Source organism: Scyliorhinus torazame, chromosome 13, assembly GCF_047496885.1.
Source record: "Scyliorhinus torazame isolate Kashiwa2021f chromosome 13, sScyTor2.1, whole genome shotgun sequence".
Classification (NCBI taxonomy): Eukaryota; Metazoa; Chordata; class Chondrichthyes; order Carcharhiniformes; family Scyliorhinidae; genus Scyliorhinus; species Scyliorhinus torazame.
In genome coordinates this window covers 10,617,974-10,645,162 of record NC_092719.1, presented here as the reverse complement: position 1 = coordinate 10,645,162, position 27,189 = coordinate 10,617,974, and the positions used below count along the sequence as shown (strand labels likewise).

Below are 27,189 nucleotides of genomic sequence, written 5' to 3'. Positions count from 1 at the left end.
CATAGAAAGCCAAATTATGCTGTCTCAGACCTCGCAGGTCCTCAACAGAATGGGGTTGAACCCAGGACCTCAGCGCCGTAGGGCAGCAGTGCTAACCACTGGGCCACCATGCCACCCGTGAAAACGTCTTTTCTCACATCACATTTTCTTCTTTTGCAGATCACTTTAAATCTGTGCCCTCTGGTTCTGGGTCCTTTTAACGATCGGGAACAGTTTCTCCCCGTCTACTCTGTCCAACCCCCTCATGATTTTGAAAATCTCTATCAAATCTCCTCTTAGCCTTCTCCTCTCGAAGAAGGATGCTCCAAACATCTCCAATCTATCCTCATATGGGACCTCCCTGGGACCATCCATGTAAACCTCTTCTGCACTCTCTCCAAAAGCATTCACATCCTAACCATACTGTGGTGCCCAGAACGGTTCACAATATTCCAGCTGAGGTCTAACTAGTGTTTTATAGGGGATCAGCGTAACCTCCTCGCTCTTGTACTCTGTGCCCCTAGTAATAAAGCCCAGAATATCATATAGTCCCTCTACCCATATATTAAGCACCAATGCAAAGAGTCCCTGTCATGTCATATTGCTGTGGTCAGGCCAGGCGAGGATTGCAGATTTCCTTCCTTAAAAGGTAAGAGTGATTATTTTTCTACAGCAGTCAATGATACCTTCATGGTCACCATCACGAAAACTTGCTTTTGAATTCTATGGGCGCGATCTGACCCCCCCCCAAAAAATCAAGAGTCCGTTCTGGGCGGGATTAGTGAGGTAAGCATCGGGAATGATCCCGCTATTTAATGCCATTCTGTTGTTATTTCGGGTCTGGAGGAGAATGGTCATCCCCCCCCCGCCACCCCCGCCCCCCCATGGCCTCTCCACTGAGGCTGTACTCAGCATCATTTCATGCGCTGAGGAGTGGAGCGCCTCAGTGCGGGAAGAGATCGGGACACGATTTTTAAATGGTGACCCAATCTCTTGACATCCCCAGACACAACCCTTGGACCCCCTCAATGCCCCAACTCACCTGTTGGGGGGGGGCCCTTGACCCCCCTGCGTCATACCACATACCCTGAGCCCGATTCCCAGCGTGGGCAAAATGGCAGCTTGGCACCTTTGCACTGCCAGCCTGGCACCCTGACAGTGCCCCTGACAGCCAGGCAGTGCCACCTCTGCATCCTGGCAGTGCCGGGCTGGAACTTGGGTGGCACTGCCAGTGTGCCCCAGTGGCTCTGCCAGGGTGCCAGGCTGGCAGTGCCCAGGCACCCAGGTGGTACCAGAAATGCCAGGATGCCAGCCTGACCAGAGGTCGACCACCCAGGAGCCTCCGATCACCTAGGAGACCCCGCCCAAGTGCTGGTATGCCTGGTCCCCGGTTGTGTGGGGGGGGGGGGGGGCAGTACTAATCGGGGCACGTCTGGGGTCTCCTTGGGTGGCCGTTCCATCCAATGTCAGCATGGCTAAGTGGGTGTTAATCCCATTGTGGGATCTGGCTCAATCTCGCAAGGCATAATGACCATCCGGAATTGGGGGGAGGGGGCGGGGGAGTGCGGGGATGTCTCTCCCGGGACCTACGGGCCACCTTCGCTCCGATTCAAGCGGGTCACGGACGGTTTATTGCACCCTATATTTTTTCTTTTATAAATTTAGTGTACACAATTCATTTTTTCCAATTACGGGGCAATTTCGTGTGGTCAAGCCACCTAACCAGCACATCTTTGGGTTGTGGGGGCGATATCCACGCAAACATGGGGAGAATGTGCAAACTCCACACGGACAGTGACCCAGAGCCGGGATCGAACCTGGGACCTGGGTGCCGTGAGGCAGCAGTGCTAGCCACTGTGCCACTGTGCTGCCCCTATTGCGCCCTATATTTTACTCATTGAACTGAAATTCCACCAGCTGCTACGGTGGAATTCGGACCCACATCCCAGGACCATTAGCATGAACCGTTGGATTATTAGCACGACATTACCACTACTCTACCATCCCATCCAGAGAGGTTCAAACTGCATGTGCATGTTTCAGAGTTTAAAATCTAGCATTGCGTTCTACAAGTTCGCCCCATTTTTAAAAACTAATTGAGGAGAATTCCACATAAAATGAGTTACTCGTTGAAAGTTAATGACGAATTGCTTACATTCACACACTTGAGCGGACGATCTTTTAACTGATTTGTAACAATCACCCTTGGGTTAGCAATGGGCTGTCCTAGTCAGATTAGTAAATAGGACTTCATGATTTCCCCATGAAAAGCTATTACAGACATAACACAGGCAGGCACAGGGGAAGCTCCTCCTGTGTGCATTAAGCATGACTTAAAAAGACCTTATCACTGCATTGTCATTTCAAAGATGTATTTACATTTCAAACTATTTCCAGTAATTAAACAAAAAATTAGGAACAAATGGGTTCCGACCATGGTTTTCCTTAAAACTATCATCAAGGGCAATTGAACTCAAAACAGTAGTCACTTCAAAAGGATTCAAATGCTTCATCTTCAATCACCTGCGCCCTGTAGATGCTGAGCTATTAGCATTGTGAGGTGAGTATGTGCGGTCGTGCTTACGATGCTATCATTGATGAGTGAATTGTGTGGTGTGCTTTTGACCCACATGTATCAGAAAGCTCAAGATCCTGCAATGCTGGTCCCCACAATCCAGAGAGAGCAGGGGGAGGGGGGAAGATGCCCCTTCTCCTCATCATCCAGTACCCACATGTGGAGAATGTCTCTTCGTAAAGGCATTGGGCAACGTTCAGGCTCCGTTATCAAGCAACGGCTTCAATAGGCGACTCAAGGAGGATGCTCACTAACGAGCAAATGTTGATGCAGGTTTCGCCGGGTCAGTTTTGCATTGATTTCGACTGCTGCTTCCGAATGTGGAAGGGGAGGGAAGAATTGGGGATATATACAAGTGGCAGGGGGTGCAGTGAGGCGAGCGGGTGGTGCAGATCACGGAGAAATGGGAAGCGGAGTTGGGAGGGGAGATCAATTGGGGAGTATGGAATGAGGCACTGCGATGGGTAAACGGGACCTCCTCTTGTGCAAGGATGAGCCTGATACTGTTTAAGGTGGTGCACAGGGTGCATATGACTCGGATGAGAATGAGTGGGTTCTTTCAGGCGGTAGCAGATGAGTGTAAGAGATGTGGGCGGGGGACAGTGAATCACGCGCATATGTTTTGGGGTTGCGAAAAATTGGGAAGATTCTGGGCGGGAGTGTTCCCGGTCTTAGCCAGGATAGTGGAGGAGGAGGTGGACCCGGACCCTTTGGTGCCGATATTTGGGGTTTCAGAGAAGGCGGAGCTCATGGAGAGGAGGAAGGCCGATGTCGTGGCCTTCGCCTCTCTGATTGCACGGCGGCGAATTGTGCTGGAGTGGCGGTCGGCAGCGCCACCGGGGGTAGCGGCTTGGTTGGGTGACCTGTACGACTTCCTGCGGTTGGATAAGATAAAGTATGAGTAAAGAGGATCTGCAGGGGGGGTTTTAGATAATTTGGGGGATGTTTGTGACTGTGTTTGATGGGCTGTTCATCGCAGGTGAAGAGGGGGGAGGGGGAAAAAGGGGCAAAACCTGTACAGACTGTACAGTTGATTGTTGGGAAGTATGTTTTCCGGGGTGTTTATTTGCTGTAACTTGTTTTGATAGATGTTTGTAATAAAATACGTTTTTAAAAAAAGTTTTACATTGATTGGAATAAAGCTGACTCCACAACCCTGGCAGGAAAATCACACATGAGGAAACTGCAAGTCAAAGAGAGTCAAACCACACTGGGGCCCTGATCCAATGGTTGACAACTCTGATTGGATTATTCCTGGAGGTTTCGACAAGGGAACCTGGGCCTCCGAATCTTGTCACCTACGCAAAGAACCATTCTCGCGGACCTCAGATACTTTAATATCGAATAACGTGTTCAAAGACAATGAAAGAGACTACCCCATTCTTTTAATCTTTCTATGATTTCTCCTGAGTTGCTTGCAACAGTCACCAGGAGATTAATCTTTGATGTTTAGAGACACCAGGACAATCTTTGATGATTAGTGACTCTAACTATCCTGAACTGCGCTCACTGTGGGTCTCAACATCTGAATCTCTCGATTAACCCGGTAAAATAACAAATGATCTAATCCAGCTAATGTATCTTGACATCTTAGCTTTGTCGGATAAAAGACCCTCGACTACACCCGGCTCTCTTTGCTTGATGAATACAATAGTTCCTTCCTTTGCTGCTGCTGAAATCTGGAAATTCCATAAGCATTTATGTCACATTTCCCAGCTGTTGGAGGAGGGCTTTTCTTTTTAAAAAGCTTTGTCAATATTTCCAAATGCTGGATTTTGCTATTTGCTTTAGTGGTGACCATAATCTTTCAACCCTCCAACGATTCTTATCTGTGTCAGGGATTATACTTTAATCTTTCTGATTTATAATTCATGAGCAAAGGACCAATATCATCTACCTATCATGTGGCTAAATAGAAGTTGGAAAAGCACCAAACGGATCACTGTTACCAATGCAGCCGTAACTGTGCCATCAGAGTTGGTGGTGCCATTATTATAGGAACTTGCTTATTGGCCTAAATCTTCCCCTCTCAACAGCCCGGGACATTGTCGAGGGCAGGACGAGCAATCTGACGGCAAAGCAAAGTTGACCTCGGGCAGAAATATCCAGTCCCGGACGGGCAGGACCAGAAATTTTGTCCATTATCCATGATCTGTACTCAGGGCAAATCATTTGCTGAGGAGTTGGGGCGGCACGGTGGCACAGTGGTTAGCACTGCTGCCTCACACGCCAGGGTCCCAGGTTCAATTCCGGCCTCGGGTGACTGTCTGTGTGGAGTTTTCACTTTCTCCCCGTGTCTGCGTGGGTTTCCTCCGGGTGCTCCGGTTTCCTCCCACAGTCCAAAGATGTGCAGGTTAGGTGGATTGGCTGTGATAAATTGCCCCTTTGTGTCCAAAAGCTTAGGTGGAGTTACTGGGTCACGGGGATAGGGTGGAGGCGTGGGATTAAGTAGGATGGGCTGGTGCAGACTCGATGGGCCGGATGGCCTCCTTCTGCACTGTAAATTCTACGATTCTAGTTCCTGCTTTTTAGTCTACTACCGAGCTTGCGAATTTTTGATGCAAGAACTCCTAAGTCCATCTCCGAAGCAGGTGCATGCAGCAAGCTTTACTCAAATCAAGTGCCTGGTTTGAAAATGAAACTTTTATAATGGCCAAATGACAGCAGAAAATGCGTAAAACACCTGGCAGGACAGACAGCGTCTGTGACGAGAGAAACAGGGTTAAGATTTCAGGTTTTATAATGTTGTTTGTGTAGCTCAGATCCCAGGGAACTACCACTTAAGGACACCTAGAATCAGCTCCTGGCTGTTAGAAACATTTCTGTCATGGGTTGCGAATTCAGTCATTCAAACAACGAGACGGATTGCAATCCAGCAGGAACAAAGTCTCGCAGTCTCCTGGAATCCAAAGCCGCCCCAATGTAAAATCACTACCAGGTCTGGACAGGAGGAAACCTGGAGGGAATCCTGTTCAGATCATTTCACTGCCCCGCCCCGGCGCCGACTCAGAACCCGCAGTGGGTCGGGTGGGGGTGGGGATGGGGGAGGACACACTTTTGGCCCTTGTTTCCAACTCCTTCTGGTTTACTACCAGTCACCATTTGGAGTGCCATAGAAAAGCAAATTGTTTTGTGTACGACTTGTGTAAAAATACATTGTTGATCGGAACCCAGTGTCCATTGACAGTCAAGTTCACGTTCATATTTTCCATTACAATATTACTATTGAGGGATATCCATTAGAAAGTACATCAAGTTCCTCAAGACATCTCATTTCAACATTAATTCCTACATTTTAATCTTGTGTTTTATTCCTGCAGCTGGCTCCCTTTTAACACGCTCCATTTTCAGTTATTCCACAGAAACAGGTGAAATTCACTCTGTATATATATTTTTCAATCCCAGTTTTCTTCCTTACACCCCATCGGTGCTAATCCATGCTGGGAGAGATTGCACAGGTGCCACATTGCACTCTGATATCTATCTTACAATGCGGTGAGTGTACCTCCACCACATGGGCTGCAGAGTTGACGAAGGTGACACCCTTTGAATGAATAAAAAAGAAAATCAGCAACAAAGCCTAATCCTCTCTTCACCCTAACGCTGTGCATTGTGCCTGTCTTGACAGAATAGTTAGATAGGACTTGTCCATAAAAAAACAAATAAAGAAACACGCATTTTGCTGATTGGGCACAGAAAGATTAAGCTTCGTTAGGGCTTCAAGTATGCCTTTAAGAACAGAAATAAGGGCAGTACGGTGGCACTGTGGTTAGCACTGCTGCCTCACGGCGCCCAGGACCCAGGTTCGAATCCCGGCCCTGGGTCACTGTCCGTGTGGAGTTTGCACGTTCTCCCCGTGTCTGCATGGGTTTCATCCACAACCCAAAGATGTGCAGGATAGGTGGATTGGTCACGCTAAATTGTCCCTGAATTGGAATAACAGAATTGGATACTCTAAAAAAAAAATTTTTAAGAAAATAATTAAATTTGATGAGAGCATTTCTCCTTTCAGTAAATGGCCTTAACCTCGTCCCTCTGCTATATTGTCATAGTCTTTCCAAAAAGAACTTTGATCCTCCCAATACAAGGGCACTGCTACTAATATTGTAAGTTTAATGCTGTTTAAACTCAAGTCTTACACAATGAAGGCAGTCCCATGATGGAATACAATTGCTTGTGTGATGATGCAGCATCTAAGAGGGGCACAGGAAATTCAGCTAATTGCCAGAACAGTATGAAGCACATGGCCACCTTGTAAAATGTGTCACAAGATTGCCTCATGTGAATTAGTTGCTAATGTATTATACTGTGTAATATTGGCATGTTAACTCTTAGCATGCGAGTGTCTTTACAATTCTCGGCTTCATCAACCTTATTCTTCGCTTTGAGCATTTGAACACTGAACTTGGTTTTATCTTGTGAAAGTTCAATTTCACAAGTAAATTTATACGGTAGCACAGAGGTTAGCATTGTTGCTTCACAGCGCCAGGGTCTCAGGTGCAATTCCTGGCTTGGATCACTGTCTGTGCGGAGTCTGCACGTTCTCCCCCTGTGTGCTCTGGTTTCCTCCCACAAGTCCCAAAAGGCGTGCAATTAGGTAATTTGGACATTCTGAATTCTCCCTCAGTGTACCCGAACAGGTGCTGGAATGTGGCGACTGGGGGATTTTCACAGTAACTTCATTGCAGTGTTAATGTAATCCTACTTGTGGCAATAATAACGATTATTATTATTATAATTCTTACACATCAAAATGCACCTCATTGGGGCGGCATGGTGGCGCAGTGATTAGCATTGCTGCCTCACAGCGCCGAGGACCCAGGTTCGATTCTGGCCCCGGGTCACTGTCCGTGTGGAGTTTGCACATTCTCCCCGTGTCTGCGTGGGTCTCACTCCCTCAACCCAAAAGTTGTGCAGGTTAGGTGGATTGGCCACGCTAAATTGCCCCTTAATTGGAAAAAAATAATTGGGTACTCTAAATTTATATTTTTTAATGCATCTCATTCATGTATTTGTCACATGGTCATACTTTATTAGCCTTATAATTGAAGTGGGAATATAAAAAAAAACTATTCTCAGTACATCCCAACTGTGTATATTGTGTACAAACTGAGCTATGTTACAATGGGTTCAGCTCAAGGGGTAAACTGAGGGTAACATTTATGAGCTAATGTTCACGTGTTAGGAGCTTGATGTGTTATCCAATAATTAGCTCTCAATAGTATTTTGGAAACAACAAATATGAACGTGAACTTCAGTTTCACAGAATCACAGAATCGCTACGGCGTTGAAGGAGGCCATTTGGCCCATCATGATCTGCACCAGCTCTCTAAATGAGCATTGTGTCTTGGTGCCATTCCGCTGCCTTTTCCCCGTACCCCAGCACATTGGGCGTGATTCTCCGCTCCCGCGACTAAGTGCCCATGTCGTCGTGAACGCCATCGAGGTTCACGACGGCGCGAAACGGCCCCGATCTCGACCGATTCAGGGCCCGAAAATGGGCTAGGATCGGGGCCGCGAGAAACTCGGGGGTCGTGTCGCTAAAGCAGCGTCGCCAGCGCGCTGGGCATTGGCGCCGCAAAAAAGCGGCGCCGCGTCATCCGCCGCATAACTGGCGTCCCCCGCGCATGCGTGGTTGCCGTCCTCCCCGAGGCCGCCCCGCAAGAAGATGTCGGATGGATCTTGCGGGGCGGCAGAGGAAAGGAGGCCCTCCTTCAGAGAGGCCGGCCCGCCGATCGGTGGGCACCGATCACAGGCCAGACCCCTTTTGAGTGCAACCCCGGTGAAAGAACCCCCCTCGCCCCCCCACAGGCCGCCCCCCCCCCAGCATTCCCGCGCTGTTCCCGCCGGCAGCGACCAGGTGTGAATGGCGCCGGCGGGAATGGCGGGTGTAGCGGAGAATCGCCATTTTGGGTGTCCCGGGCGATTCTCCGGCCTGCACCGCGCAGAACTCAACGGGGCCGTTCCCGCCGTTTGGGTGCATGGAGGGCATCGGACCGGCGTCGCGGGGAAAAATGGTGCGCCAGGCGATTCTCCCAACCGGCGCGGGAGTGGAGAATTGCGCCCATTGTTTCTATTCAAGCAATCATCAGATGCCCTCTCGTATGCCTCAATTGAACCTACCTCCACCACACTTCCAGGCAATGCCTTCCGGCCCCCAACCATTCTGTGTGCGTGGAAGTTTTTTCTCATGTCACATTTGCGTCTTTTGCGATGGGCACAGAGTTCACGTCAGCAATGTATTTTACATAAGTAGTGATTATAACAGCTCGTGTTTCCATCGGCTACTCCTCCGAGCGCTGAAGGAGCAGAACAGAGGAAGCAGGAAACAATGGAGAATAAACGCAATCAGCTCAATTTCTCACCCACCTCATTCCAAAATGTCTAAAGTTTTTCTTTGCAGTTGGAGTTACATCCAGTTCAAATTATATTTTAAGGGATGACTTCGCTGCAACCAAATTTTCTTTTAATTTCTAATTTCATTTGATTTCACAGTTCTATTGTGATTATTCAATATAAAAGCCATATTTAATTAACACGTAACATATCAGGATGGGTGCAGAATTGTAAAATGAGAAATGACTGCAACATCACAATCTTGTTTTTTAACCTTATTAAACCAACATTCTGTAACCCTACAAACTTTTTTTGTGTTGTTGATCAAATGGCATCAAGACAGTTGCTGATGTAACAGGACTGCACCAAGACCCAAGGAGAACCGCAGTGACATTTTCAGACTTATTAGCTGGTTTTCTGACTGACTTCAATCAACCTCTTTAATCCTCCCGAGGAGGAGGATTTTTAATTTGCCGATCCGTTGATAAACCTGCAGCAGAGGGGGAAAAAAATGATTTACACAGAGATGAATGGCATTTACAAGATAGAATTTTGCTGCGTTAAAAGCGAATCTGGAAATTCCTATCTGTCATTTTATTTGCAATGTTCATTTTTTTTTTCCTCGCCATTAACCGATCCCGATTGCAATCTCCAAGCGCCATTGGGCCCTGCTTCCGTAGTTTTTAATCTGCCCTTAATCCCATAGATTTTAAATATTCCCAGCGCCAAGAGACTGGAGGCAATTAACTGCCCTTCTGATGCCTTCCTTATCAGTTGCTTCCTTGTATCTCGCAGAAGCAGCCTGAAGACAGTGCGTGGTTCACAAGCGCTATTTCCCCCACTTCTGAACCCTCTGCAGGATTTGTGGTGCGAAATCACATCAGCTCATGCTTATTAACGATTCCATTACACCCAGAGATTTATATATATATAAAAAAAACTATCTTACATTTTGCTTTTTTTTTAATAGGAACGATTGCTATCACAAATTGAGTCCCTGAAAATTTTAATACGAGCCCAAGGTTGAGTGGCATTTTGCATGCTGATTTAGTCCTGATTGCCTGCTTTTGATGCTGGCGAGGCCGGTATGTAAAGCCACGCTGCGAGCGGGCTTTAGAGACTGGCAGCTGAAACACAGATAAAAAAAATATTTTTTTAAACTTCCAGCTGGAATCTCTAGGCGTTTGTGCTTTGATTGACTGCTGCATTAATGGAAGGAATCCACTTGCTATTCTCGATTTTTTTTTGTTAGTAAACCATAAGCCTGCTCTTTTTTTTTGAAGTGGTATTACAGGTCAGTGGTCTTCCCTCTGCTGCGCAGTTTTATATTGTGCAATGGCTTTGACCCCCAAGTAGGTATCAACGAAATGAGCGATGGACAGCACATATATATACATATGTCTGAAGAGAGAGATGAAGACGGCGTAGAGTCTGTTCAAGCTCTATTGCTTCTGCCGTCTGCATTCAAACAGGCTTGAGCACAATCTTGATCTTGTCCCATCATCAAGGACCACTGCGATAAAATTGTGTTTGCCATAGATGGAAGGCTCAAACACCTAATCATCCCACTTTTCCACGCAAAGAAATTGATTATTTAAACCTTACACGAGCCGGTACTGCAGCTGCTATTTATAAAGGACCCTATTTTTTGCTCCTCAGTCACAGGCAGGCATGGAGCGCAGACTTTCCATGGTGCTCTCTCTGGGAGGTGCCACTGGGGGTAAAGCCTAACAGCTTGCAACAGTAGCCTTTGGAGTTGGCTTTTCTATATATTTATTCATCAGCTCATCCTCTAAAAGCTAGCAATGCACTTGGTCAATATGGACCTTCTCTGGATTCTCTGGAGGTTCCAGATGTCAGATTTGCCACATGCATTTGTGACTTCAAAGCGTCAACACTTGCACAAATCTTTTGGTCTTTTCATTGTTAATAAAATTGGCAACAATATAAACAGACCTGATTTCTCTTCTATGGCAATAGATACTACTGCATGTTTTACAAACAGAAATGGTTAAGTAATATAAGAACAAACGTAAGAATTGGTGACCATACATTTAAAGGTCTTAGCCCAATTCCAAGCCAATGTTTTGTATGGGGCTTATTTAATTATGGACTGTGCAGGTGTTTTGCTCTCATGCTAAGCAGAAGTAACTACGCAAGTGTGCAACCACTCGCACGCTGTCTGGATCTGCCCTTCTTCTTTGAAGCAACGTCCACGGTGGTGGGGGCGCGGGTGGAGCCAAGCCCGAAAGTGGCAGTCTCCCGGGTATCAGACCAGCCAGAACTATTTATGGGGAAAGGAGCCGACGCCCTTACCTTTACTTCCCTAATCGCCCACTGAAGGATCCTGCCCGGCTGGCGATCATCAGCACCACCCAAAGCTGCAGACTGGCTGTCCGGCCTGTCGGAATTTCTCCACCAGGAGGAAATCAAATTCACCATCCGAGGGTGGGAGGGGGGGCGTCCGCAAAACATGGCAGGCATTCACCAACTTGTTCCAGGACCTGTTTGAAGCCAACAGCCAATAGGGCGAGGGGAGGGGTCGGGGGCCGCATAGGGGCCACGAGGACACCAAAGAACAGGAAGAGGGAGGAAAGGAGGGAGATGGGCAGGGTAAGGAGAGGGGAGGTGGGTGTGACGGGAACAGCCCTTACGTAGGGTGCTCTTTCCAAGGGCCAGGTGCAGACTCGATGGGCTGAATGGCCTCCTTCTGCACTGTAAATTCTATGTAAACAATGAGGGGGGGCAAGAACAAGGCCACGAAGACAGGATTCTGCGACAGGGACGAAATGGGGGTCTGTCAAGGCCCAATCACCTGGCATGGGGAGGGATATCGATGGCACCCTCCCCCCCACCCTCCCACCCCCCTCAACCCCAACCCGGGGGGGGGGGGGGCAACATCCATCCTAACCGGCAAACTAACAGAACCAGTTACAGGGCCTAAGTTTCTGCCGGGGCTGGCACAAGCAAATAAGTAAAATCCTACGAAAATATAAAATAAACCAAGACGCCAAGGGAACATCTAAACAGAGAGGGGGAGAGAGGGAGGGCGGAGCTAACCGATAGTGGGGGGAGGGGTGCGGAAAGGGGGGAAATGAACTCTACATTGGTGAATACATGATGATCACTTTTTGTAAACTATGTATAAACTGCAAAATTCCAATAAAAATTTGAAATAAAATCTAAGCATGCGTTTCTGCTCTCCTTAAATGTCGGCTTGGGTGTGCATTGGTGTCCTTTGGCATTTCCAATTCAATGCTTTCCTCTCCCTCTGCTATTCAGTTCTAACCGTTCATTCATCCTGTGGACACACCTTCTGGTCCTCTCAGTTTCTTCAGTTATCGCCTTTGTGCTCCATCGTCACTGCTGTCATTGAATCATCTCCTGCTCCGCACCCAACCACAGCCTCCTCCTTACTCCTGGCTCCTTATTCCCCAGCTACACACAGCAACAACAACAACCTGTATTCATACAGCGCCCTCAACGTGGTCAAATGTCCCAACATGCACGACAGGAGCATTTTCAAACAAAAACCAACATCCAGCCACACAAGGTGATGTTAAGGCAGGTGACCAAAACCTCGGTCAAAAAAGGTGGCTTTTAAGGAGCATCTTAAGAAGGGGGATAAAGAGCTGGGCAGGTTTGTGGAGGGAATTCCAGGTTCTAGAGAATAGTCAGTTAAAAGCAATGCAGGAGCAATGAAAACTGGAGATGCGCAAGAGATCGGTTTTGAGGAATACAGAAATCTCAGATGGTTGTACAATTTGAGGAGATTACAGAGATGATAAGGGCCATGGAGGAACTTGAAATAAGCAAGAGAATTTTGTTGAACAGGGAGCCAATGCAGATCTATGAGCAGAAGTGTGAGAAACCTCAACTTTTTAATCCATCTCCAACCTCCCTTTCGAAAGCCTGCAAACGTGTCATTGTCTGCCAGCACGGTAGCACACGTGGCTAGCACTGTGGCTTCACAGCGCCATGGTCCCAGGTTCGATTCCCCGTTGGGTCACTGTGGGTGCGAAGTCTGAACGTTCTCCCCATGTCTACCAGAAGCACATCAGGTTAAAGTCACTACTGTTATTAGTTTTAAATCACCAGGATCGATTTACAGTCTTTAGATTACAGAGAGAGACTCTAATAGACCTTCTGGCTGTGACTGCAGCTATCCAGCTCTGAAAACGAAACTAAAACACACTCTGCAGCAGCAGCCTAAAACAAAAGTAAAAAGCTGACAGACATTCCAGCTCCACCCACTCTCTGACATCGCTGCAGTAATAAAGACTCATTTCTTAAAGGTACTCTCACTACAGATACTTATATATACACCCATTTATAAACACCAATTTCTTAAAGATACTCTCAAATGACACCTCCCCCCAAGAAAAAAAAACAAACCATCAACTTCAAGATGGTTTCATTTTTCACCTTTTCACCATCCTTTAAGAAATGCACACAGTAAATATAATTTATCATTTTAAAAAAACAACACACGCAAACAGGTATAATAATATAGCCCATTTATTTTCGTTCTTCTTCCTCCAACTGAAATCCTTCTCGATTGACAGTCTCTTTCAACAAGAAGGTTCTTGCATGATCCGTCCATTTCTCTACGCCTCGGCATTTCTCTTTAAAGTCAGATACTTTAGTTCAATCTGATCACAGAGCCCCTTATAATTCTCCAACACAGGAGCATTGGTTATCACAGCTTTCAGGCCGTCAAATGCCTGTTGAAACTCCGCTGTCCACTGGAATTTGTTACGCTTCTTGAGCAAGTCCGTCAGTGGAGCAATCGCGCTACAAAGATTTTTCACCAATGTTCGAACAAATCCACTCATGCCAAGAAATCGCATTATTTCTCTTCGTCGTGAGGGTATCAGAAATTCCCCAATAACTTTTGTTTTCACATCCCGTGGGACCATTCGACCCTGTCCGATTGTATGGTCAAGGAAAGTGACTTGGGCCTTTCCAAATTCACTTTTGGTTAGGTTTATCACCAAACGCACCTCCTGAAGTTGATCGAATAACTCCATCAGATGTTTCAAATGTTCTGTCCATGTCTGGCTCAAAATTACCAGATCGTCGACGTATGCCGCACAATTGAGTAATCCTGAAACTACTTTGTTAGTTAACCGTTGAAATGAAGCTGGTGCGTTTTTCATGCCAAATGGCATAACTTTGAATTTGTATATACCATCTGGAGTCACAAAAGCTGAAATCTCCTTCGCCCTTTCGGATAAAGGTACCTGCCAGTAACCTTTAAGTAAATCCAGTTTGGAAATAAAAGCTGATTGTCCCACTTTCTCAATGCAATCCTCCAAACATGGGATAGGATAAGAGTCTGTTCTTGTAACTGCATTAACCTTCCTATAGTCCACACATAACCATTGGGTACTGTCTGGTTTAGATACCATCAATATGGGTGAGCTCCATTGGCTGCAACCCACTTCAATTATTCAATTTTTACGCATCCTCTCAATCTCTTTGTTAACCTGTGCCAATTTTAAAGGGTTCAGTCTACATGAATGCTGTTTGATTTGTAGCCACCTGGGTTGGCCACTTCCCGGCTTAAAATGTAGGTCCGCAAAGACTACAGGGAAATTCAGCCAACACAGGAAAAACTAGCAAGTGCAGAAATCCTGTGTATTAGAACTTGCAAAAGCCCAGACAGCACTGAAACACACAGCCATCTGCATACTAATGAGCGATCCCCGGGAACAATCGAAACATTTAAGGTGAATAAGGCCAAGCCAGACTCCTCGGCGCCAGCAGGAGCCAAGACAAAGGAAGGCCAACGGACACTCAGGGACCGCCCAGCGATCAGGGAACAACTCCAGTATTGGAGAAATCGATCCAAGTGATCGGAACGTAGTCCAATCACTTGGAACCAGGTACGGGGTCCGGCCAAAAGGGCGGGAAGCCCCTGGGGATTATAAAATAGAGTCCCCAAGTTCGTTTTGTCCTTCTTGGCAGGGTCACTCAACAACGCGAATCAACCTCTTTTCACCTGACCCACAACTTTTAATAGATTGTGGTATGGGGAGCACACGGGCCACTCTACAGGTGGAAAAAGTATTTTTTAAAGCAAAACAATGTTTATTCTATTCACTCAAGTTAACCTTTTTAAAACAAACAGTGAACATCTTAGCAACCATTAATTCAAATACAACCCCCAAAGAATACAACACTAAGTAATCCGTAAGCTTCCCAAACAACATCCAGAAGACAAAAGAAACACCTTTTAACAGAAGCACGTCAGGTTTACATTCACTACTGAGAACATTTATAATTCTGAATTCACCAAATGATCAAGAGATAGTCTTTTCATGGCAGAGAGAACAGCAGTACACCTGCTTTGTCTGGCTTCAGCTCCAACACTGAAAACGAAACCAAAAAGACACAGACACACCCAAGCTTTTCTCAAAGTGAAACTAAAAAACTGAGCCAGAGCTCAGCTCCACCCACACTCTGACATCAATACAGTAACATGATCAGACAAACATTTCTTAAAGTGACATTCTCATGACACACTTAAATAGTGCTAGCGTGGGAGGTCTATCTTCCTGCTCACCGTATGTTCACATGAGGTTAAGAGAGGGTGTTGGTTGGACCCAGAATGGCAGCATTGGAGTCAAATCAGCGTTGCACATTGATTGATGTCATGACCTGCCTATTTTGCGTGTGACCAGAGGACGTTAATGCATGTGGACTAAGCCCATTACTCAGAGTTACCCAGAGTTTGATATGCTTCATGTCAGTGTGTTTGTATGTGTTTGTGTGCATGTCTGTGTGTGTGTGTGCTTGTGTCTGTGTGCCCGCATGTGTGTCTGTATGTGTGTGCGCGTGCGCCTGTGTGTGTGCATGTCTATGTGTGTTTGCATGCGGCGGTGTGTCTGTATGTGTGTTTGCGTGCTTGTGTGTTTGTGTGCTTGCGTCTGCATGCCGCGTGAGTTTGTGTGTGTCTGTGTGTGTGTCTGTGTGCCCCATGTGTGTGCATGTGTTTGCATGTGTGCATCAGTGTGTGTGCATTCTGTGTGTGTGTGTGTGTGTGCTTGTGCCTGTGTGCCCACGTATATGTCTGTTCACCTGCATGCGTGTGTCTGTGTGCCCGCATGCATGTGCCTGTGTACCCACGTGCGTGTGTCTGTGTGGGTTGCGTGCGTACGTGTGTTTCTGTATGTGTATGTGTGTGCATTTGTGCACCTGTGTGTGTGTTTATGTGTATGTGTCTGTGTGTGTGTGTTGCATCTGTGTCTGTGTGTGTGTGTCTCTTTGTGTCTCTGTGTGACGCTGAGTGTGTGTGCCTGTGTGTGTGTTTGTGTGTGTCTGTGTGCAGGCACGCACCATGGATGTCATTTTGGAACCTAAAAAGCAACTGCTGATGAGCCCAGTTTTGTCCTTTACCAATGTTTGCTTTTGCTGTGGGCAAAGATGTCGTTGAGATGTCCGAGAATTGTCACCACTGACACCCCAGTAGTCAACATTTTTCAATTTCAAGATTTGGACAAAGATGAGCCATCCGTAGCATGAATGTTGCATAAAATACGTCACAAATCAGTCTTAACAGGCATTTAAATCGAAAGAGGAATATGCTAATTAAAAGTCTTTGTTATTCTTCAAAGACCATCACCCATTCGTCACTTTTCCCATTATATTTGTACTTCATATTGTACTTGTTGGTACTTGTTGAAAAGAATTGTAAGCAAATATTTTAGTTGTTTTACCCTGTAAAAGCTGCACCATGTTTAGCATTGCATCAGTTCGGAACAGAATGTGCAACTTAATATGAAATTCCATTTAATCCAATAAGCAAGTTACTGCAAGTGAGGTCACTTTTAATACTCAGGGTCACACAAATTTGTAAAGGGATAACATTGAAAAGGTACAGCCTCCCTCTGAAGCCAAGGCATACTTTGGTGAACTATTGTGAACCTGTTGAACAAGAAAGCAGCTTCTATAAAATATCCAGATGCATGGACGGCATGGTGGCACATTGGTTAGCACTGCTGCCTCAGAGCACCAGGGTCCCGGGTTCAATTCTGACCTCGGGTGACTGTGTGGCGTCTGCACGTTCTCCCCGTGTGTGCGTGGGTTTCCTCCGGGTACCCTGGTTTCCTCCCACAGTCCAAAGATGTGCAGGTTAGGTGGATTGAATTGCCCCTTAATTGGAAAAATTTAAAACAATATTGCCCTTAGTGTCCAAAGATTAGGTGGGGTTGCAGGGAAGTGGGTCTGGGTAGGTGCCCGTTCAGAGGGTCAGTGCAGACTCGATGGGCCGAATGGCCTCTTTCTGCCCTGTAAGGCTTCTGTGGGAACATCCATATTAAACGTTTCACTGTGCAATGTATCCCTAATGTATATGGTGGGTAAAAGGTGGAAAGAAACATAATCAAAGACAAATAGATACAAACAAATTATCTCAATCTCATGATTTATCTTGATAAAGAAATGTTTTCTACCATTGGTTTGTGCAGAATGATACCTCAGAATGTTGGTAAAATGATTCAAGAAAACTGGTTTTGCGAGTATACAGTGCTGACATGACCTCAAGATGTCCTAAAGCGATTTTCAGCCAATTGAATATTCCCGATATGTTGTCGCGATTGTATAGTAGGAAAATGTGGCAGGTAATTTGTACATGCAGCAGCAGTAAGGTAACTGGCTAGATCATGTGCTTTTTTGATAGTGGACAAAAGTCAGTTATATTGCCAGGAAAACTGTGATTTGAGAGCGTGCCATTGGATCTTTCACATCGAGCTGGAGAGAGAGGCTGGCCTCGGTCTAACACCTGACATGAGATATGGCACCTCAGACCATTTATAAAAAGCTTTTTTTTTTAAATGCCCAATTATTTTTTTCCAATTAAGGGGCAATTTTAGCATGGCCAATCCACCTAGCCTGCACATGGAATCACAGAATCATAGAATATACAGTGCAAAAGGAGGCCATTCAGCCCATCAAATCTGCACCGGCCCTTGGAAAGAGCACTCTCCTCAACCTCCACGTCTCCACCCTATTCCCTTTATCCCCGTAACCCCACCTCACCTTTTTGGACACTAAGGGCAATTTAGCATGGCCAATCCACCTAACCTGCACATCTTTGGACTGTGGGAGGAAACCAGAGCATCCGGAGGAAACCCACGCAGACACGGTGAGAATGTGCAGACTCCACACAGACAGTGACCCAAGCCGGGAATCGAACCTAGGACCCTGGCATTGTGAAGCAATTGTGCTAACCACCATGCTACCGTGCTGCCATCTTTGGGTTGTGGGGGCGAAACCCACGCAGACAAGGGCAGCATGGGAAAACTCCACATGGACAGTGACCCGAGGCCGGGTTCGAAACTGGCTCCTCAGCGTTGTGAGGCAGCAGTGCTAACCACTGCACCCCCGTGCCACCCTGTGCATCTCATGTAGCCCTGAAATATTAACCTTGATTAATTGGTCTGATGTGGACTTTAATGCACAAACCTTCCAGATGAGAGCTCTACCAGGAGCTTTGCTGAAATACAAACGATATTGTTAGCTCCTGTCTGACATTTTATCTGGAGATGGCACCTTTGGGAGTGCAGCGTCCTTTAGAGTTTATAAACTGAGGTGAAAGTCTGGAATATCTACTCCAGCTCTGGAAAGAGGTTCAAAACCACAACCTTCTGACTCAGAATCATAGAATCATAGAATTTACAGTGGAGAAGGAGGCCATTCGGCCCATCGAGTCTGCACTGGTCCTTGGAAAGAGCAACCCACTTAAGCCCACGCCTCCATCCTATCCCCGTAACCCAGTAACCCCACCTAACCTTTTTGGACACCAAGGGGCAATTTATCATGGCCAACCCACCTAATCTGCACACCTTTGGACTTATGGGAGGAAACCGGAGCACCCGGAGGAAACCCACGCACACAGGGGGAGGACGTGCAGACTCCGCACAGACAGTGACCCAAGCCGGGAATCAAACCTGGGACCCTGGAGCTATTAAGGAACTGTGCTAGCCACTGTGCTACCGTGTAGAGATAAGAGTTCGATTACTGAGACAAAGCTGAAAAGAAGTTCTAATGGTTTTGTAGGTCGAATTCCAGGATCCTGCCATTCCAATAGTGTTGTAGGAAGGATTGGATTGGGGTGTAATGTTGTGTGTGGTGGGGGGGTGAAGGGGGGGTGAAGGGGGGGAGGGTGGGTGTCGTGGGCAGTGTTGGGGGGGAAGATGACCACCAATGCATCCACTATTTCTAACGTCACACCCTTTGCTACTCTGTGATGTAGATTGTCAGGCCCTGGGATTTACCGGCCTTCAATCCCTTCAATTTCCCCAACACCATTTCCCTACTAATATTGATTTTGTTCAGTTCCTTCCCCTCACTAAACCTAGTGTTTCTCAATATTTCTGCTACGTTCTTTGTGTCTTCCTTTGTGAAAACAGAAACAAAGTATATATTTAGTTGATCAGCTATTTCTTTGTTCCCCACTATAAATTCCCCTGTTTCTGATTATAAGGGACCTACATTCAGGGTGAAAACGGGGAAAAATCTGTCCAGACTGTATAAGGGACCTACATTTGTCTTCACCAATGTTTTCCTCTTCACAGACACAGAAGTTTTTTCAGTCAGTTTTTATGTTCCCCACAAGCTTACTCTCTTTTCCCCTTCTTAATCAATCCCTTTGTCCTCCTTTGCTGAATTCCAAACTGCTCCCAATCCTCATGTGTGCTGTTTGAAAATGACTGGTCTTAATGACCTATTAACAGGCCGGGCACCATATTCTCCGGGCCCGCATGATTCTCTGGTCCTCTGGGTCGGGAATCACATGGGCGGGAATTGCTGCAGGTCTTGATAAACATGGCCCTGACGCAGTGAGTCGAGGAGATAACTGTTTAAAGGAGTTGCCCCCAAAGTCCATTGGAAGGCCACCCTTCCCCCGCAATGCAAAGCCTGAAAGCCCCACCCCCACCAAACCCCTATGCCCCACTGCTCCCCCACAAGGGGACCCCCCAGTCCCCCCCCCAGTCCCCCCCCCCCCCCAGTTAGAGAGACCCCCACTACAGACTCCCCAAAATAGCTAGATGTTTATAAACATTGCAGTTAATTCAAAGCCACTCAAGTTGAAGGGAGATGAATGAAATGATGCAGACAGCTGAATGTGTGTGGAGGCTGTCAATCACAGCCTAGTAAAAGCAATTTCACATTGATATGAATGAAAGGCTTGCAGATCAAAGCTCTGAGGGGGTTTAAACCCAGCTGACTGGTTTTCTCATTCCAGGCATTGTCAAAGGCTGCTTCCTGTGTCTGAGTCAGCAGGTGCATTGCCCAGGTGAGTGTTAAAACAGTGATTTTTGTCACTGCCTCTATCTGGACTGCTCTCTAGTTTCCAGACAGGGGTCTCTATTCTGGGGGGCTTCCTGGCCGGGTTCACTTATGTGGGGTGGTCCTGCGGTGGAGGTCTCTCTCATTGGGGGATCTCCGGTGGGGGTCTCTTTCATACTGTGGGGGATTGTGGGGGTAAGTCAGGTCACTCTCGTACTGTGGGAGGGGGGGGGGTCATTCAGAAAATCTCAGCGGGGGGGGCTGAATTGCATTGTTGGGGGGGGGGGCTAGCCGCTCATTCTCACTATCGGGTCACCTGCTAGGGAATCTCTTGCAATCACCGGCTTGCAGATATATGCATGGCGGAGATTGTGACTCGCCTCCGGATTTGTGCTCCCAGCATGAGTGTAAATCAGGAGACAGTGGGCGGGATTCTCCATTGCCCGACGTCGATATCGTAATCGGCGATCAAGCGGAGAATCCCTGTGTACGACCGAATCGGGGCGGCGCATGTTTTCGGATGCTCCGCTCCCCACCCCCACTCCCCAAAACGCCGTCATCGGCGGGTACGCCGCACACTGTTGGGACGGCCTCAGGACGTTACCTGAAAGCCCTCCCCCGATGCTCCGCCCCTGATGAGCCGAGTTTCCAACGGCGCGGGGGACACTCGTGCTCTCAGTTTTCAGGAACCCGGGGCGAAATTCTCCGTTATCGGCGGAAACTCCGCCGATCGGCGCAAAAAACGGCGCAAATCCCACTTGCGTCACGTCATAAAAATGGGGCGATAGTCTGCGGCCCGAAATGGGCTAGCAGCGACGTAACGGGATCCGCGCTTGCGCAGTGGTTCACGCCGTGCAGCGTCATACGCGCCGCACGGCGTGACGGCTCATAAGGCCGCGCTGCTCCCCCCCACCCGACCGCAACACCCGACCGCAACACCCGACTTGATGGCTGGCCGTCGCTCAGCCCCGAGGTTCGAGTCACACGATGTGGAGGCGCTTCTGGACGCGGTGGAGCAGAGGAGGGACGCCCTGTATCCCGGGCACGGCCGCAGAGTTGCCCCACGCCACAGCCGGCGTCTGTGGAGGGAGGTGGCAGAGGCCGTCACCGCTGTGGCCCTAACACCACGGACAGGTACCCAGTGCCACAAGAAGGTGAACGACCTCGTCAGAGCAGGCAGGGTGAGCCTCCCCATATCCCCCATATCCCCCCTCCCCATATCCCCCATATCCCCCCTCCCCCATATCCCCCATATCCCCCCTCCCCCATATCCCCCCGCCCCCATATCCCCCCTCCCCCATATCCCCCATATCCCCCCTCCCCCATATCCCCCCTCCCCCATATCCCCCATATCCCCCCTCCCCATATCCCCCCTCCCCCATATCCCCCATATTCCCCCCTCCCCCATATCCCCCCTCCCCCATATCCCCCCTCCCCCATATCCCCCCGCCCCCATATCCCCCCTCCCCCATATCCCCCATATCCCCCCTCCCCCATATCCCCCCTCCCCCATATCCCCCATATCCCCCCTCCCCATATCCCCCCTCCCCCATATCCCCCATATTCCCCCCTCCCCCATATCCCCCCTCCCCCATATCCCCCCTCCCCCATATCCCCCCTCCCCCATATCCCCCCTCCCCCATATCCCCCATATCCCCCCTCCCCCATATCCCCCCCTCCCCCATATCCCCCATATCCCCACCTCCCCATATCCCCCCCTCCCCCATATCCCCCCTCCCCATATCCCCCTCCCCCATATCCCCCCTCCCCCATATCCCCCCTCCCCCATATCCCCCATATCCCCCCCTCCCCCATATCCCCCATATCCCCCCTCCCCATATCCCCCATATCCCCCCTCGCCCATGTCCCCCATATCCCCCCTCCCCCATATCCCCCCTCCCCATATCCCCCCTCCCCCATATCCCCCATATCCCCCTCCCCCATATCCCCCTCCCCCATATCCCCCCTCCCCATATCCCCCCTCCTCCATATCCCCCCTCCCCCATATCCCCCATATCCCCCCTCCCCCATATCCCCCCTCCCCCATATCCCCCATATCCCCCCTCCCCCATATCCCCCCTCCCCCATATCCCCCATATCCCCACTCCCCCATATCCCCCCTCCCCCATATCCCCCATATCCCCCCTCCCCCATATCCCCCCTCCCCCATATCCCCCATATCCCCACCTCCCCATATCCCCCCTCCCCTATATCCCCCCTCCCCATATCCCCCTCCCCCATATCCCCCCTCCCCCATATCCCCCCTCCCCCATATCCCCCATATCCCCCTCCCCCATATCCCCCATATCCCCCCTCCCCATATCCCCCATATCCCCCCTCCCCCATGTCCCCCATATCCCCCCTCCCCCATATCCCCCCTCCCCCATATCCCCCATATCCCCCTCCCCCATATCCCCCTCCCCCATATCCCCCCTCCCCCATATCCCCCCTCCTCCATATCCCCCCTCCCCCATATCCCCCATATCCCCCCTCCCCCATATCCCCCCTCCCCCATATCCCCCCTCCCCCATATCCCCCATATCCCCCCTCCCCCATATCCCCCCTCCCCCATATCCCCCATATCCCCCTCCCCCATATCCCCCCTCCCCCATATCCCCCCTCCCCCATATCCCCCATATCCCCCCTCCCCCATATCCCCCCTCCCCATATCCCCCATATCCCCCCTCCCCCATATCCCCCCTCCCCCATATCCCCCCTCCCCCATATCCCCCCCTCCCCCATATCCCCCCTCCCCCATATCCCCCCTCCCCCATATCCCCCCTCCCCCATATCCCCCCTCCCCCATATCCCCCCTCCCCCATATCCCCCATATCCCCCCTCCCCCATATCCCCCCTCCCCATATCCCCCATATCCCCACCTCCCCCATATCCCCCCTCCCCCATATCCCCCCTCCCCCATATCCCCCTCCCCCATATCCCCCCTCCCCCATATCCCCCATTTCCCCCCTCCCCCATATCCCCCATTTCCCCCCTCCCCCATATCCCCCATATCCCCCCTCCCCATGTCCCCCATATCCCCCCTCCCCCATATCCCCCCTCCCCCATACCCCCCTCCCCCATATCCCCCATATCCCCCCTCCCCCATATCCCCCCTCCTCCATATCCCCCCTCCCCCATATCCCCCATATCCCCCCTCCCCCATATCCCCCTCCCCCATATCCCCCATATCCCCCCTCCCCCATATCCCCCCTCCCCCATATCCCCCATATCCCCCTCCCCCATATCCCCCCTCCCCCATATCCCCCCTCCCCCATATCCCCCTCCCCCATATCCCCCCTCCCCATATCCCCCCTCCGCCATATCCCCCCTCCCCCATATCCCCCATATCCCCCCTCCCCCATATCCCCCCTCCCCCATATCCCCCATATCCCCCCCTCCCCCATATCCCCCCTCCCCCATATCCCCATATCCCCCCTCCCCCATATCCCCCCCTCCCCCATATCCCCCCTCCCCCATATCCCCCATATCCCCCTCCCCCATATCCCCCCTCCCCCAGATCCCGCCTCCCCCATATCCCCCCTCCCCCATATCTTCCATATCCCCCCTCCCCCATATCCCCCCTCCCCCATATCCCCCCCTCCCCCATATCCCCCCTCCCCCATATCCCCCATATCCCCCCTCCCCCATATCCCCCCTCCCCCATATCCCCCCTCCCCCATATCCCCCCTCCCCATATCCCCCATATCCCCCCTCCCCATATCCCCCATATCCCCCTTCCCCCATATCCCCCCTCCCCCATATCCCCCCTCCCCCATATCCCCCCTCCCCCATATCCCCCCTCCCCCATATCCCCCCCTCCCCCATATCCCCCCTCCCCATATCCCCCCTCCCCCATATCCCCCATATCCCCAAGTGAATCCAGCCCTAACCTTAACCTCTGCAATGCACGCGCAACCGATGGCGTGCATTCATATACCTGCCTAACACTGTTGGCTTTTACCCCTGCCACCATCCCCCCCCCCCCCACAGGAGAAGCGCGCACACAACAATAGGGAGCATGTGAGGACTGGAGGAGGGCCCGCTGATGAGAGGCCACTGACCGTACACGAGGAAAGGGCCCTGGAACTGGCTGGCGGACCTGAGGACCGGGAGGTTGCTGATGCAGAGGTCGGGGCCCCACGAGCAAGTGAGCCACCAACAGCCCGTCCCCATATCCCCCCTCCCCTACATCCCCCTCCCCCGTATCACCTGATCACTGCCTGATGTCTAACCATGCATGCTTCATTGTGTATCGCAGGACCAAACGTCCAGGCACCCATCCCCGCAGATGCAGACCGCCCGCAGGATGCCCCTCGGAGACCACAGGAGACGGAGAGACCCGCACCCTCCAGCATGCGACGCCCGCAGGATGCCCCTCGGAGACCACGGGAGACGGAGAGACCCGCACCCTCCAGCATGCGACGCCCGCAGGATGCCCCTCGGAGACCACAGGAGACGGAGAGACCCGCACCCTCCAGCATGCGACGCCCGCAGGATGCCCCTCGGAGACCACGAGAGACGGAGAGACCCGCACCCTCCAGCATGCGACGCCCGCAGGATGCCCCTCGGAGACCACAGGAGACGGAGAGACCCGCACCCTCCAGCATGCGACGCCCGCAGGATGCCCCTCAGAGACCACGGGAGACGGAGAGACCCGCACCCTCCAGCATGCGACGCCCGCAGGATGCCCCTCGCACACCACGGGAGACGGAGAGACCTGGAGCAACAGGGAGACGACACCCCCGTCACGTGCGGGAGCGACCACCCAGCGATGAGGGGGGCAGCCACAGGCCCCCGTCACATCCGAGCCAGGACACCACTACCCAGGACACCACTATCCAGGACACCCCTACCCGGGACACCACTACCCAGGACACCCCTGCCCGGGACAGCACTACCCGGGACAGCACTACCCGGGACAGCACTACCCAGGACACCCCTACCCGGGAAGACGAAATACCGGACAGTGACTCAGAGTGGATGGGTGGAGACGAACCCCCACCCCAAAGTGCCATGGACTCAGAGTGGGACGAAGAGCACGACACAACGCCACTGCTGTCACCAACACCCTCCACCATCGCAGAAACACTCACCACGGTTGGGCACTTTAGTGATGAGGCGTCTGGTACACTCACTGGTGCGCACAACACAGCCATCCCGGTACAGCAGGTGGAGGTAGGAGCAGCAGAGGGACCGGGCGGTCGGAGGGCAGCCCAGGCCTAGCGAACATCTGCCGCCCAGATGGATCCCGGGTTCCTGCAGTTACCACACCCACACATAGATCCGATGCAACCACCGACACGGAGACGAGCGAATAGGGTGACGGGTGGCTTGCGGCGGCTGCGGTCGCAGGTGGAGGAGTCCACCCGCGTCCAGGAGCTGGGAGTGGTCCCGGTCATGCGTGCCACCCAGGCTGACACCGCACGGGTGGCGTCCGCGGTGGAGGCAATGGGTGCGACGGTGTCAGAGATGGGGAACGGTTTGCGAGGCCTGGGGCCTTCCGTGCAGGCGGCGTCTGTGGCCCAGGAAATGGCTGCCCTCTCACAGGAGGCCATGAGCCAGTGCCAGCGCCAGATGGCAGAGGCGCTCAACGCCATAGCCCAGTCTCAGCAGGCCATGGCCCAGTCTCGTCAGGCCATGGCCCAGTCTCAGCAGTCCATAGCCCAGTCTCTGCAGGCCATGGCCCAGTCTCTGCAGGCCATGGCCCAGTCTCAGCAGGCCATCGCTGAGGGCATCGGCGCCAGTGGCCATGTGCGAGCTGGCGTCGCACTGTCGCAGACAGGGTTCGACAACCCCCTGGGCTCCATGGCTGCAAACCTGCAGACCCCTGTCGATACCAGCACGGGCCTCCAGGACTGGCAGCGCCAGATGTCGGGGGCGCGTCGGATGGCCAGTCCGTTCGCATCCCCCACCCATGTAGAGGCCTGGGGGCCATCGGGCACCCCGAGGGAGGAGGAGGTGGTGTGGTCCGTCCCGGCTCCCTCTGTAGGGGAGGTCCCGGTACACCGCGACACCTCGGACTCCCCCCCTTCCGTCCCAGGTGCATCGGGTGGGCAACGGGCAGGACAGGCTGGCAGCTCGCCATCCCAGTCGCCCGGGCCGCAGCCTGGCCCATCTAGGCCAGGACGCCTCAGGAAACGGCCGCCAAAGGGATCCGGTGTCAGAGGGCAGGAATCACAGGAGTCCACCTCCAGTTCTGCTGTACCGTCTGGGGAACCACGTAGACGTAGTCAAAGGGCCCGTAAGGCCAAACAATTAGACACTGAGTAAGTTGGCACGGGTGCAGGGCACAGATGAGTTTTAGGGGCTAGGGCACGTGCATGAACTCCTTTGGTTATTAAAGTCAATGTTACACCTACCGAAGCTGCCTTTGTGCTCTGTCCAAAGTGTGCGGGGGTGTCATGTACGTTGAGCGCAAGTGTGTGTGTGACGGGTGGTCTTACCTCAGCCCCAGGTGAGTCTGCCCCCTTCCCCCTGGGCCGCCATCAACATCCCCCGGGCAGAGGACGGGACCGTGCGCTGCAGTGTCACAGCCGCATGCAGGGATGGTCCGGGTGGATGGTGGTACTGTGGCCATGGGTCAGACATAGTCCAACGATGTAGAGCCAGGAGCTCATCGGAGGCGGGTTGTCATCATCCTCCATGGCCTGCGATAGACACGCGTCCACCCGCAACTGGGTGAACCCGGCCCGTTGTGCCGCCGGTGGATCGGCAATTGGGGGTGGGGGGGTGGTGTGCATGCGGGTGGGGTGTGTGGGGTTGGGGAGGGGGGTGAGGGTGCTGGGTGGGTGGATGGGTGGGGGGTGTGGGTGGTCGGCTGTTGTCATGGTGTGCGGTCTGTGGCCATACTACCCGATTCCCACGCCCATCTAGTCAGTGAAGCGGGCGTCTATCAGTCTGTCCCGTGCCCGCTGGGCAAGCCGGTAACGGTGGACAGCCACCCGCCTGTGTCTACCCCGTCTGCCCTGACCATTGCCCCCATCCCCCTCATCTGGGGAGGACTG

At 51.3% G+C, this 27,189-nt stretch overlaps 1 long non-coding RNA gene across 1 annotated transcript in view; it reads right to left on the bottom strand.

Annotated features, from left to right (window-relative positions):
* Positions 1-9,050: 9,050 nt before the first annotated feature.
* Positions 9,051-27,189, bottom strand: part of LOC140387656 (uncharacterized) — a 36,846-nt gene continuing 18,707 nt past the window's right edge. The window contains exon 3 of the long non-coding RNA XR_011933931.1: positions 9,051-9,380. This is a non-coding gene — a long non-coding RNA (uncharacterized lncRNA). The remainder of the gene's footprint in view (positions 9,381-27,189) is intronic.